The following is a 14,052-nucleotide window of genomic DNA, read 5'->3' as shown; positions in this document are numbered from 1 at the left end:
CCCGTCACGTTCAGATATTCTATCCAGTGTATTTACTATGTAGACCTGGTTGGTGTCAAAGTCTTTGAATATTTTTCTCACCTTAGATTTCAGGTTCCTCATTGGAGGGATAAGATGACGTCTGGCTCCAGGGCAGGTACAAAGATGACTCTGGAACAGCCTGAAATGTCAGCACTTGTTTGGCCTGTGTTTGTTGACTGCATAGTGTATGTCAATAGTGACATAAAACGCGTGCGTGTCTATTCTCGTGCATGCATGTGTGCTTGGGCACGTGTTTGTAAGCGAGAGAGAGACTATGAGCTTGCATCAGTATATGTGCCCAGGAGGAGGGGGGGGGGGGCACACACAGAGGTCCCCTGCCGTGCTGGTTTCTACGGTGACCTGAGAAAGGCTGTAACCAGGTCCTGCTCTTTCTCAGGCCTGATCAGCGTACTACCACAAAGGAGGACATGTGTTCAACCCCCACCCCCCCACCTCCCGCCCCCTTCCACTCAATCCGACCAGCGTGGCCGGACACAGGCAGCCAATAAAACCAGGATTAGGAGGGCGTCTACACACACTGGGCTGTAGCGGAAAACATTTCTGAACACGCCCAACTACGCCCTCCCCTCACACACTTCTTTTCTTTCATTACTTCTTTCTGTCTCTCTTTCTTATACCATCTTTCTCTCTTTGTTTAATTTCATTCGCTCCCATTTTCTCCCCTTCCTCTGCCTCTTTCTTTCAGACCCCTCACTCTGTAAGCTCTTGACACAATGGGGTGTTCAGAAATTACTCATTTTGCCGGGGCAGTTCAGACAATTCTCAATGCCCTTCAATGCCCGCCTCCCCCTGTCATCTGTCGTGCCCTGTTATGATAATGCAATGTGCTCCATCACAATAACAATGCTGTGTGCGTGTGTGTGTGTGTGTGTGTGTGTGTGTGTGTGTGTGTGTGTGTGTGTGTGTGTGTGTGTGTGTGTGTGTGTGTGCTTCTACATGTGTTCCACAGAGATAAAACTCAATGTCTCTGGTTTATTGTTTCACTCCAGAACAATGCAATAATGTTTGGTTTGCAATATGTCCCATCTGCAAGAAAACCTATCTTGTGTTGTGTACTGTCATGAATGTCTGGCGTACCCTACCAGTAGGCCTCTCTGCATCCAGAGACCGCATCCTCATCCATCTGCTCTGGCTCCCATCTCCCTAACGCTGTAATGCTAACGTGTCCTGGAAATGGGAGCGTTTGGATAATATCGCCGCAGCCTTTGTCAGGGACTTTGTAAGCTGGGGACAAAGAGCGACAAGAACTCTCCCCCAAACAAACCTTTTTCATTAGAGCAGAAAACACTTAGTCCCTTAGCTATGCAGCAGGAGCCTCTATTGGTGTGGGAGGCCGAGCCACTGTCACACAGGGAGGGAAGAAACCTTAAACCCTCGGCTGGCGGTCTTCAGCCGGACACTGAGCCCAAGCCTAATTAAAGGGCACTTAAGCCCCACAATGAGCCTCCGTGCAGGTTTGAGGGCGGCGGGGGTCTCAGAGTGGAGGGGCAGTATTCATGGCACTCGTAAACAAGGGGTATGAGACAGAAACAGAGAGAGAGAAGAGAAGAGGGGCTATGTGAGAGAGAAGAGGGGCTATGTGCCAGAGACTTTGTTCACACAAGATGAAGAGTCAACAGCCAGCCCTCTTGCCATCCCCCTTAATAACCACCAACTTCAGAGGGCCCTGTGAACACAATGTTTCTCCCACTCCCCTCCTCTTGCTCTCAATCACTGATGGGACAATGAGGGAGCCCACCCTGCACCCCCTCCCTAGTCCTCTCACCCCCCCCCCCCAAACAGACACTTCTTTTATTGAAATTCTTTGGTGTTTTAATCCCCAGCTTCCTCCAGCGGTAATAATGGACTCCCTGCGACAGCCTTTTCCAGCACCAATTGCTATCCTCCCAGCCCAGGTCACAAGTCTACTCCTCCTCTAATTGCAGCACTATACGCCTTCCCAGTCAGTGAAAATAAGCTATAGCTAGCACTGTAGCATTCAAAAGTCAAATTAAATGTAATCTTAAATCAATACAAATGAACTGATGGGTTATTCAAAGGTTGATGGGAAGTCAGAGCAATCGTGTAATTGTTCAAAGTTATACAGTTTACTCCAGTAACAGTGTCATGTTGTATTTCAAGGTGATGCTACCTCAGAGCAAGTAACAAATGTGTCCTTACAATCTCGCAGTGACCAACCTTTGTTTTAAAATTGTCTAAAATACGGCTGGTTTTAGACAATTTAGGTATTGATTTAAGTTGTATTTTGTCAGAAGGAGACAGAATGTGGAGTTGGGCAGAGACAGGAGGCAGTGGACAGGAGACAGGAGGCAGTGACAGGAGACAGGAGGCAGTGACAGGAGACAGGAGGCAGTGACAGGAGACAGGAGACAGGAGGCAGTGGACAGGAGACAAGAGGCAGTGGACAGGAGACAGGAGACAGGAGGCAGTGACAGGAGACAGGAGGCAGTGACAGGAGACAGGAGGCAGTGACAGGAGACAGGAGACAGGAGGCAGTGGACAGGAGACAGGAGGCAGTGGACAGGAGACAGGAGACAGGAGACAGTGACAGGAGACAGGAGGCAGTGGACAGGAGACAGGAGGCAGTGACAGGAGACAGGAGACAGGAGGCAGTGACAGGAGACAGGAGGCAGTGGACAGGAGACAGGAGGCAGTGACAGGAGACAGGAGACAGGAGGCAGTGACAGGAGACAGGAGGCAGTGGACAGGAGACAGGAGGCAGTGGACAGGAGACAGGAGGCAGTGGACAGGAGACAGGAGGCAGTGACAGGAGACAGGAGGCAGTGACAGGAGACAGGAGGCAGTGACAGGAGACAGGAGGCAGTGGACAGGAGACAGGAGGCAGTGACAGGAGACAGGAGGCAGTGACAGGAGACAGGAGACAGGAGGCAGTGACAGGAGACAGGAGGCAGTGGACAGGAGACAGGAGGCAGTGACAGGAGACAGGAGGCAGTGGACAGGAGACAGGAGGCAGTGGACAGGAGACAGGAGGCAGTGACAGGAGACAGGAGGCAGTGGACAGGAGACAGGAGGCAGTGGAAAGGAGACAGGAGGCAGTGGACAGGAGACAGGAGACAGGAGGCAGTGACAGGAGACAGGAGGCAGTGGACAGGAGACAGGAGGCAGTGGACAGGAGACAGGAGGCAGTGACAGGAGACAGGAGGCAGTGGACAGGAGACAGGAGGCAGTGACAGGAGACAGGAGGCAGTGACAGGAGACAGGAGACAGGAGGCAGTGGACAGGAGATAGGAGGCAGTGACAGGAGACAGGAGGCAGTGGACAGGAGACAGGAGGCAGTGACAGGAGACAGGAGACAGGAGGCAGTGACAGGAGACAGGAGGAGGTGGACAGGAGACAGGAGGCAGTGACAGGAGACAGAGACAGGAGACAGGAGGCAGTGGACAGGAGACAGGAGGCAGTGACAGGAGACAGAGAAAGGAGGAAGTGGACAGGAGACAGGAGGCAGTGACAGGAGACAGGAGGCAGTGACAGGAGACAGACACAGGAGGCAGTGGACAGGAGACAGGAGGCAGTGACAGGAGACAGGAGGCATTGGTCAGGAGAAAGGAGGCAGTGGACAGGAGACAGGAGGCAGTGACAGGAGACAGGAGGCAGTGGACAGGAGACAGGAGGCAGTGACAGGAGACAGACACAGGAGGCAGTGGACAGGAGACAGGAGGCAGTGAAAGGAGACAGGAGGCAGTAACAGGAGACAGGAGGCAGTGGACAGGAGAAAGGGGCAGTGGACAGGAGACAGAGACAGGAGGCAGTGACAGGAGACAGAGACAGGAGGAAGTGGACAGGAGACAGGAGGCAGTGACAGGAGACAGGAGGCAGTGGACAGGAGACAGGAGGCAGTGACAGGAGACAGAGACAGGAGGCAGTGGACAGGAGACAGGAGGCAGTGACAGGAGACAGGAGGCAGTGACAGGAGACAGGAGGCAGTGACAGGAGACAGGAGGCAGTGACAGGAGACAGAGACAGGACGCAGTGGACAGGAGGCAGTGGACAGGTGACAGGAGACAGGAGGCAGTGACAGGAGACAGGAGGCAGTGACAGGAGACAGGAGGCAGTGACAGGAGACAGGAGGCAGTGGACAGGAGACAGGAGGCAGTGGACAGGAGACAGGAGGCAGTGGACAGGAGACAGGAGGCAGTGGACAGGAGACAGAGACAGGAGGCAGTGACAGGAGACAGAGACAGGAGGCAGTGGACAGGAGACAGGAGGCAGTGACAGGAGACAGAGACAGGAGGCAGTGGACAGGAGACAGGAGGCAGTGACAGGAGACAGAGACAGGAGGCAGTGGACAGGAGACAGGAGGCAGTGACAGGAGACAGAGACAGAGACAGGAGCCAGTGGACAGGAGGCAGTGACAGGAGACAGGAGGCAGTGACAGGAGACAGAGACAGGAGGCAGTGGACAGGAGACAAGAGGCAGTGGACAGGAGACAGGAGGCAGTGACAGGAGACAGACACAGGAGGCAGTGGACAGGAGACAGGAGGCAGTGACAGGAGACAGGAGGCAGTAACAGGAGACAGGAGGCAGTGGACAGGAGACAAGAGGCAGTGGACAGGAGACAGAGACAGGAGGCAGTGACAGGAGACAGAGACAGAAGGCAGTGGAAAGGAGACAGGAGGCAGTGACAGGAGACAGAGACAGGAGGCATTGGTCAGGAGACAGGAGGCAGTGGACAGGAGACAGGAGGCAGTGACAGGAGACAGGAGGCAGTGGACAGGAGACAGGAGGCAGTGACAGGAGACAGAGACAGGAGACAGGAGGCAGTGGACAGGAGACAGGAGGCAGTGACAGGAGACAGGAGGCAGTGACAGGAGACAGGAGGCAGTGACAGGAGACAGGAGGCAGTGACAGGAGACAGAGACAGGAGGCAGTGGACAGGAGGCAGTGGACAGGTGACAGGAGACAGGAGGCAGTGACAGGATACAGGAGGCAGTGACAGGAGACAGGAGGCAGTGACAGGAGACAGGAGGCAGTGACAGGAGACAGAGACAGGAGGCAGGGGACAGGAGGCAGGAGGCAGTGGACAGGAGACAGGAGGCAGTGGACAGAAGACAGAGACAGGAGGCAGTGACAGGAGACAGGAGACAGGAGGCAGTGACAGGAGAAAGGAGGCAGTGGACAGGAGACAGGAGGCAGTGACAGGAGACAGGAGGCAGTGGACAGGAGACAGGAGGCAGTGACAGGAGACAGGGGGCAGTGGACAGGAGACAGGAGGCAGTGGACAGGAGACAGGAGGCAGTGACAGGAGACAAGAGGCAGTGGACAGGAGACAGAGACAGGAGGCAGTGACAGGAGACAGGAGGCAGTGACAGGAGACAGGAGACAGGAGGCAGTGGACAGGAGACAGGAGGCAGTGACAGGAGACAGGAGGCAGTGACAGGAGACAGGAGACAGGAGGCAGTGGACAGGAGATAGGAGGCAGTGGACAGGAGACAGGAGGCAGTAGACAGGAGGCAGTGGACAGGAGACAGGAGGCAGTGACAGGAGACAGGAGGCAGTGGACAGGAGACAGGAGGCAGTGACAGGAGACAGAGACAGGAGACAGGAGGCAGTGGACAGGAGACAGGATGCAGTGACAGGAGACAGAGAAAGGAGGCAGTGGACAGGAGACAGGAGGCAGTGACAGAAGACAGGAGGCAGTGACAGGAGACAGACACAGGAGGCAGTGGACAGGAGACAGGAGGCAGTGACAGGAGACAGGAGGCAGTAACAGGAGACAGGAGGCAGTGGACAGGAGACAAGAGGCAGTGGACAGGAGACAGAGACAGGAGGCAGTGACAGGAGACAGAGACAGGAGGCAGTGGACAGGAGACAGGAGGCAGTGACAGGAGACAGAGACAGGAGGCATTGGACAGGAGACAGGAGGCAGTGGACAGGAGACAGGAGGCAGTGACAGGAGACAGGAGGTAGTGGACAGGAGACAGGAGGCAGTGACAGGAGACAGAGACAGGAGACAGGAGGCAGTGGACAGGAGACAGGAGGCAGTGGACAGGAGACAGGAGGCAGGAGGCAGTGGACAGGAGATAGGAGGCAGTGGACAGGAGACAGGAGGCAGTGGACAGGAGACAGGAGGCAGTGACAGGAGACAGGAGACAGGAGGCAGTGACAGGAGACAGGAGGCAGTGGACAGGAGACAGGAGGCAGTGACAGGAGACAGAGACAGGAGACAGGAGGCAGTGGACAGGAGACAGGAGGCAGTGACAGGAGACAGAGAAAGGAGGCAGTGGACAGGAGACAGGAGGCAGTGACAGGAGACAGGAGGCAGTGACAGGAGACAGACACAGGAGGCAGTGGACAGGAGACAGGAGGCAGTGACAGGAGACAGGAGGCAGTAACAGGAGACAGGAGGCAGTGGACAGGAGACAAGAGGCAGTGGACAGGAGACAGAGACAGGAGGCAGTGACAGGAGACAGAGACAGGAGGCATTGGACAGGAGACAGGAGGCATTGGACAGGAGACAGGAGGCAATGACAGGAGACAGGAGGTAGTGGACAGGAGACAGGAGGCAGTGACAGGAGACAGAGACAGGAGACAGGAGGCAGTGGACAGGAGACAGGAGGCAGTGACAGGAGACAGAGACAGGAGGCAGTGGACAGGAGACAGGAGGCAGTGACAGGAGACAGGAGGCAGTGACAGGAGACAGGAGGCAGTGACAGGAGGCAGTGACAGGAGACAGAGACAAGAGGCAGTGGACAGGAGGCAGTGGACAGGTGACAGGAGACAGGAGGCAGTGACAGGAGACAGGAGGCAGTGACAGGAGACAGGAGGCAGTGACAGGAGACAGGAGGCAGTGGACAGGAGACAGGAGGCAGTGGACAGGAGACAGGAGGCAGTGGACAGGAGACAGAGACAGGAGGCAGTGACAGGAGACAGAGACAGGAGGCAGTGGACAGGAGACAGGAGGCAGTGACAGGAGACAGAGACAGGAGGCAGTGGACAGGAGACAGGAGGCAGTGGACAGGAGACAGGAGGCAGTGACAGGAGACAAGAGGCAGTGGACAGGAGACAGAGACAGGAGGCAGTGACAGGAGACAGAGACAGGGGGCAGTGGACAGGAGACAGGAGGCAGTGGACAGGAGACAGGAGGCAGTGACAGGAGACAAGAGGCAGTGGACAGGAGACAGAGACAGGAGGCAGTGACAGGAGACAGGAGGCACTGACAGGAGACAGGAGACAGGAGGCAGTGGACAGGAGACAGGAGGCAGTGACAGGAGACAGGAGGCAGTGACAGGAGACAGGAGGCAGTGACAGGAGACAGGAGACAGGAGGCAGTGGACAGGAGATAGGAGGCAGTGGACAGGAGACAGGAGGCAGTAGACAGGAGGCAGAGGACAGGAGACAGGAGACAGGAGGCAGTGACAGGAGACAGGAGGCAGTGGACAGGAGACAGGAGGCAGTGACAGGAGACAGAGACAGGAGACAGGAGGCAGTGGACAGGAGACAGGATGCAGTGACAGGAGACAGAGAAAGGAGGCAGTGGACAGGAGACAGGAGGCAGTGACAGAAGACAGGAGGCAGTGACAGGAGACAGACACAGGAGGCAGTGGACAGGAGACAGGAGGCAGTGACAGGAGACAGGAGGCAGTAACAGGAGACAGGAGGCAGTGGACAGGAGACAAGAGGCCGTGGACAGGAGACAGAGACAGGAGGCAGTGACAGGAGACAGAGACAGGAGGCAGTGGACAGGAGACAGGAGGCAGTGACAGGAGACAGAGACAGGAGGCATTGGACAGGAGACAGGAGGCAGTGGACAGGAGACAGGAGGCAGTGACAGGAGACATGAGGTAGTGGACAGGAGACAGGAGGCAGTGACAGGAGACAGAGACAGGAGACAGGAGGCAGTGGACAGGAGACAGGAGGCAGTGACAGGAGACAGGAGACAGGAGGCAGTGGACAGGAGATAGGAGGCAGTGGACAGGAGACAGGAGGCAGTGGACAGGAGACAGGAGGCAGTGACAGGAGACAGGAGACAGGAGGCAGTGACAGGAGACAGGAGGCAGTGGACAGGAGACAGGAGGCAGTGACAGGAGACAGAGACAGGAGACAGAGAAAGGAGGCAGTGGACAGGAGACAGGAGGCAGTGACAGGAGACAGGAGGCAGTGACAGGAGACAGACACAGGAGGCAGTGGACAGGAGACAGGAGGCAGTGACAGGAGACAGGAGGCAGTAACAGGAGACAGGAGGCAGTGGACAGGAGACAAGAGGCAGTGGACAGGAGACAGAGACAGGAGGCAGTGACAGGAGACAGAGACAGGAGGCAGTGGACAGGAGACAGGAGGCAGTGACAGGAGACAGAGACAGGAGGCATTGGACAGGAGACAGGAGGCATTGGACAGGAGACAGGAGGCAGTGACAGGAGACAGGAGGTAGTGGACAGGAGACAGGAGGCAGTGACAGGAGACAGAGACAGGAGACAGGAGGCAGTGGACAGGAGACAGGAGGCAGTGACAGGAGACAGAGACAGGAGGCAGTGGACAGGAGACAGGAGGCAGTGACAGGAGACAGGAGGCAGTGACAGGAGACAGGAGGCAGTGACAGGAGGCAGTGACAGGAGACAGAGACAAGAGGCAGTGGACAGGAGACAGGAGGCAGTGACAGGAGACAGGAGGCAGTGACAGGAGACAGGAGGCAGTGGACAGGAGACAGGAGGCAGTGGACAGGAGACAGGAGGCAGTGGACAGGAGACAGAGACAGGAGGCAGTGACAGGAGACAGAGACAGGAGGCAGTGGACAGGAGACAGGAGGCAGTGACAGGAGACAGAGGCAGGAGGCAGTGGACAGGAGACAGGAGGCAGTGACAGGAGACAGAGACAGAGACAGGAGGCAGTGGACAGGAGACAGGAGGCAGTGACAGGAGACAGAGACTGGAGCCAGTGACAGGAGACAGGAGGCAGTGACAGGAGACAGAGACAGGAGGCAGTTTGACAGGAGACAAGAGGCAGTGGACAGGAGACAGGAGGCAGTGACAGGAGACAGACACTGGAGGCAGTGGACAGGAGACAGGAGGCAGTGACAGGAGACAGGAGGCAGTAACAGGAGACAGGAGGCAGTGGACAGGAGACAAGAGGCAGTGGACAGGAGACAGAGACAGGAGGCAGTGACAGGAGACAGAGACAGGAGGCAGTGGACAGGAGACAGGAGGCAGTGACAGGAGACAGGAGGCAGTGGACAGGAGAAAGGAGGCAGTGACAGGAGACAGAGACAGGAGACAGGAGGCAGTGGACAGGAGACAGGAGGCAGTGACAGGAGACAGGAGGCAGTGACAGGAGACAGAGACAGGAGGCAGTGGACAGGAGGCAGTGGACAGGTGACAGGAGACAGGAGGCAGTGACAGGATACAGGAGGCAGTGACAGGAGACAGGAGGCAGTGACAGGAGACAGGAGGCAGTGACAGGAGGCAGTGGACAGGTGACAGGAGACAGGAGGCAGTGACAGGAGACAGGAGGCAGTGGACAGGAGACAGGAGGCAGTGACATGAGACAGAGACAGGAGGCAGTGGACAGAAGACAGGAGGCAGTGGACAGGAGACAGGAGGCAGTGACAGGAGACAGAGAAAGGAGGCAGTGGACAGGAGACAGAGAAAGGAGGCAGTGGACAGGAGACAGGGACAGGAGCCAGTGACAGGAGACAGGAGGCAGTGACAGGAGACAGAGACAGGAGGCAGTGTACAGGAGACAGGAGGCAGTGGACAGGAGACAGGAGGCAGTGACAGGAGACAGACACAGGAAGCAGTGGACAGGAGACAGGATGCAGTGACAGGAGACAGGAGGCAGTGACAGGAGATAGGAGGCAGTGACAGGAGACAGGAGGCAGTGGACAGGAGACAGGAGGCAGTGACAGGAGACAAGAGGCAGTGGACAGGAGACAGAGACAGGAGGCAGTGACAGGAGACAGAGACAGGAGGCAGTGGACAGGAGACAGGAGGCAGTGACAGGAGACAGAGGCAGGAGGCAGTGGACAGGAGACAGGAGGCAGTGACAGGAGACAGAGACAGAGACAGGAGGCAGTGGACAGGAGACAGGAGGCAGTGACAGGAGACAGAGACTGGAGCCAGTGACAGGAGACAGGAGGCAGTGACAGGAGACAGAGACAGGAGGCAGTTTGACAGGAGACAAGAGGCAGTGGACAGGAGACAGGAGGCAGTGACAGGAGACAGACACTGGAGGCAGTGGACAGGAGACAGGAGGCAGTGACAGGAGACAGGAGGCAGTAACAGGAGACAGGAGGCAGTGGACAGGAGACAAGAGGCAGTGGACAGGAGACAGAGACAGGAGGCAGTGACAGGAGACAGAGACAGGAGGCAGTGGACAGGAGACAGGAGGCAGTGACAGGAGACAGGAGGCAGTGGACAGGAGAAAGGAGGCAGTGACAGGAGACAGAGACAGGAGACAGGAGGCAGTGGACAGGAGACAGGAGGCAGTGACAGGAGACAGGAGGCAGTGACAGGAGACAGAGACAGGAGGCAGTGGACAGGAGGCAGTGGACAGGTGACAGGAGACAGGAGGCAGTGACAGGATACAGGAGGCAGTGACAGGAGACAGGAGGCAGTGACAGGAGACAGGAGGCAGTGACAGGAGACAGAGACAGGAGGCAGTGGACAGGTGACAGGAGACAGGAGGCAGTGACAGGAGACAGGAGGCAGTGGACAGGAGACAGGAGGCAGTGACATGAGACAGAGACAGGAGGCAGTGGACAGAAGACAGGAGGCAGTGGACAGGAGACAGGAGGCAGTGACAGGAGACAGAGAAAGGAGGCAGTGGACAGGAGACAGAGAAAGGAGGCAGTGGACAGGAGACAGGGACAGGAGCCAGTGACAGGAGACAGGAGGCAGTGACAGGAGACAGAGACAGGAGGCAGTGTACAGGAGACAGGAGGCAGTGGACAGGAGACAGGAGGCAGTGACAGGAGACAGACACAGGAAGCAGTGGACAGGAGACAGGATGCAGTGACAGGAGACAGGAGGCAGTGACAGGAGATAGGAGGCAGTGACAGGAGACAGGAGGCAGTGGACAGGAGACAGGAGGCAGTGACAGGAGACAGGAGACAGGAGGCAGTGACAGGAGACAGGAGGCAGTGGACAGGAGACAGGAGGCAGTGACAGGAGACAGAGACAGGAGACAGGAGGCAGTGGACAGGAGACAGGAGGCAGTGACAGGAGACAGAGAAAGGAGGAAGTGGACAGGAGACAGGAGGCAGTGACAGGAGACAGGAGGCAGTGACAGGAGACAGACACAGGAGGCAGTGGACAGGAGACAGGAGGCAGTGACAGGAGACAGGAGGCATTGGTCAGGAGACAGGAGGCAGTGGACAGGAGACAGGAGGCAGTGACAGGAGACAGGAGGCAGTGGACAGGAGACAGGAGGCAGTGACAGGAGACAGAGACAGGAGACAGGAGGCAGTGGACAGGAGACAGGAGGCAGTGACAGGAGACTGGAGGCAGTGACAGGAGGCAGTGACAGGAGATAGGAGGCAGTGACAGCAGACAGAGACAGGAGGCAGTGGACAGGAGGCAGTGGACAGGTGACAGGAGACAGGAGGCAGTGACAGGAGACAGGAGGCAGTGACAGGAGACAGGAGGCATTGGTCAGGAGACAGGAGGCAGTGGACAGGAGACAGGAGGCAGTGACAGGAGACAGGAGGCAGTGGACAGGAGACAGGAGGCAGTGACAGGAGACAGACACAGGAGGCAGTGGACAGGAGACAGGAGGCAGTGAAAGGAGACAGGAGGCAGTAACAGGAGACAGGAGGCAGTGGACAGGAGAAAGGGGCAGTGGACAGGAGACAGAGACAGGAGGCAGTGACAGGAGACAGAGACAGGAGGAAGTGGACAGGAGACAGGAGGCAGTGACAGGAGACAGAGACAGGAGGCAGTGACAGGAGACAGGAGGCAGTGGACAGGAGACAGGAGGCAGTGACAGGAGACAGAGACAGGAGACAGGAGGCAGTGGACAGGAGACAGGAGGCAGTGACAGGAGACAGAGACAGGAGGCAGTGGACAGGAGACAGGAGGCAGTGACAGGAGACAGGAGGCAGTGACAGGAGACAGGAGGCAGTGACAGGAGACAGGAGGCAGTGACAGGAGACAGAGACAGGAGGCAGTGGACAGGAGGCAGTGGACAGGTGACAGGAGACAGGAGGCAGTGACAGGAGACAGGAGGCAGTGACAGGAGACAGGAGGCAGTGACAGGAGACAGGAGGCAGTGGACAGGAGACAGGAGGCAGTGGACAGGAGACAGGAGGCAGTGGACAGGAGACAGAGACAGGAGGCAGTGACAGGAGACAGAGACAGGAGGCAGTGGACAGGAGACAGGAGGCAGTGACAGGAGACAGAGACAGGAGGCAGTGGACAGGAGACAGGAGGCAGTGACAGGAGACAGAGACAGGAGGCAGTGGACAGGAGACAGGAGGCAGTGACAGGAGACAGAGACAGAGACAGGAGCCAGTGGACAGGAGGCAGTGACAGGAGACAGAGACTGGAGCCAGTGACAGGAGACAGGAGGCAGTGACAGGAGACAGAGACAGGAGGCAGTGGACAGGAGACAAGAGGCAGTGGACAGGAGACAGGAGGCAGTGACAGGAGACAGACACAGGAGGCAGTGGACAGGAGACAGGAGGCAGTGACAGGAGACAGGAGGCAGTAACAGGAGACAGGAGGCAGTGGACAGGAGACAAGAGGCAGTGGACAGGAGACAGAGACAGGAGGCAGTGACAGGAGACAGAGACAGAAGGCAGTGGAAAGGAGACAGGAGGCAGTGACAGGAGACAGAGACAGGAGGCATTGGTCAGGAGACAGGAGGCAGTGGACAGGAGACAGGAGGCAGTGACAGGAGACAGGAGGCAGTGGACAGGAGACAGGAGGCAGTGACAGGAGACAGAGACAGGAGACAGGAGGCAGTGGACAGGAGACAGGAGGCAGTGACAGGAGACAGAGACAGGAGACAGGAGGCAGTGGACAGGAGACAGGAGGCAGTGACAGGAGACAGACACAGGAGGCAGTGGACAGGAGACAGGAGGCAGTGACAGGAGACAGGAGGCAGTAAACAGGAGACAGGAGGCAGTGGACAGGAGACAAGAGGCAGTGGACAGGAGACAGAGACAGGAGGCAGTGACAGGAGACAGAGACAGGAGGCAGTGGAAGGAGACAGGAGGCAGTGACAGGAGACAGAGACAGGAGGCATTGGACAGGAAGACAGGAGGCATTGGACAGGAGACAGGAGGCAGTGACAGGAGACAGGAGGTAGTGGACAGGAGACAGGAGGCAGTGACAGGAGACAGAGACAGGAGACAGGAGACAGGAGGCAGTGGACAGGAGACAGGAGGCAGTGGACAGGAGACAGGAGGCAGTGGACCAGTAGACAGAGAAGGAGGCAGCAGTGACAGGAGACAGGAGGCAGTGACAGGAGACAGGAGGCAGTGACAGGAGACAGGAGGCAGTGACAGGAGACAGGAGGCAGTGGACAGGAGACAGGAGGCAGTGGACAGGAGACAGGAGGCAGTGGACAGGAGACAGAGACAGGAGGCAGTGACAGGAGACAGAGACAGGAGGCAGTGGACAGGAGACAGGAGGCAGTGACAGGAGACAGAGCAGGAGGCAGTGGACAGGAGACAGGAGGCAGTGACAGGAGACAGAGACAGGAGGCAGTGGACAGGAGACAGGAGGCAGTGACAGGAGACAGAGACAGAGACAGGAGCAGTGGACAGGAGGCAGTGACAGGAGACAGAGGACTGGAGCCAGTGACAGGAGGACAGGAGGCAGTGACAGGAGACAGAGACAGGAGGCAGTGGACAGGAGACAGGAGGCAGTGGACAGGAGACAGGAGGCAGTGACAGGAGACAGAGACAGGAGGCAGTGGACAGGAGACAGGAGGCAGTGACAGGAGACAGGAGGCAGTAACAGGAGACAGGAGGCAGTGGACAGGAGACAAGAGGCAGTGGACAGGAGACAGAGACAGGAGGCAGTGACAGGAGACAGAGACAGGAGGCAGTGGACA

Source organism: Oncorhynchus kisutch, linkage group LG25, assembly GCF_002021735.2.
Source record: "Oncorhynchus kisutch isolate 150728-3 linkage group LG25, Okis_V2, whole genome shotgun sequence".
In the NCBI taxonomy this organism is placed as follows: Eukaryota; Metazoa; Chordata; class Actinopteri; order Salmoniformes; family Salmonidae; genus Oncorhynchus; species Oncorhynchus kisutch.
This window is presented reverse-complemented; position numbering follows the sequence as displayed.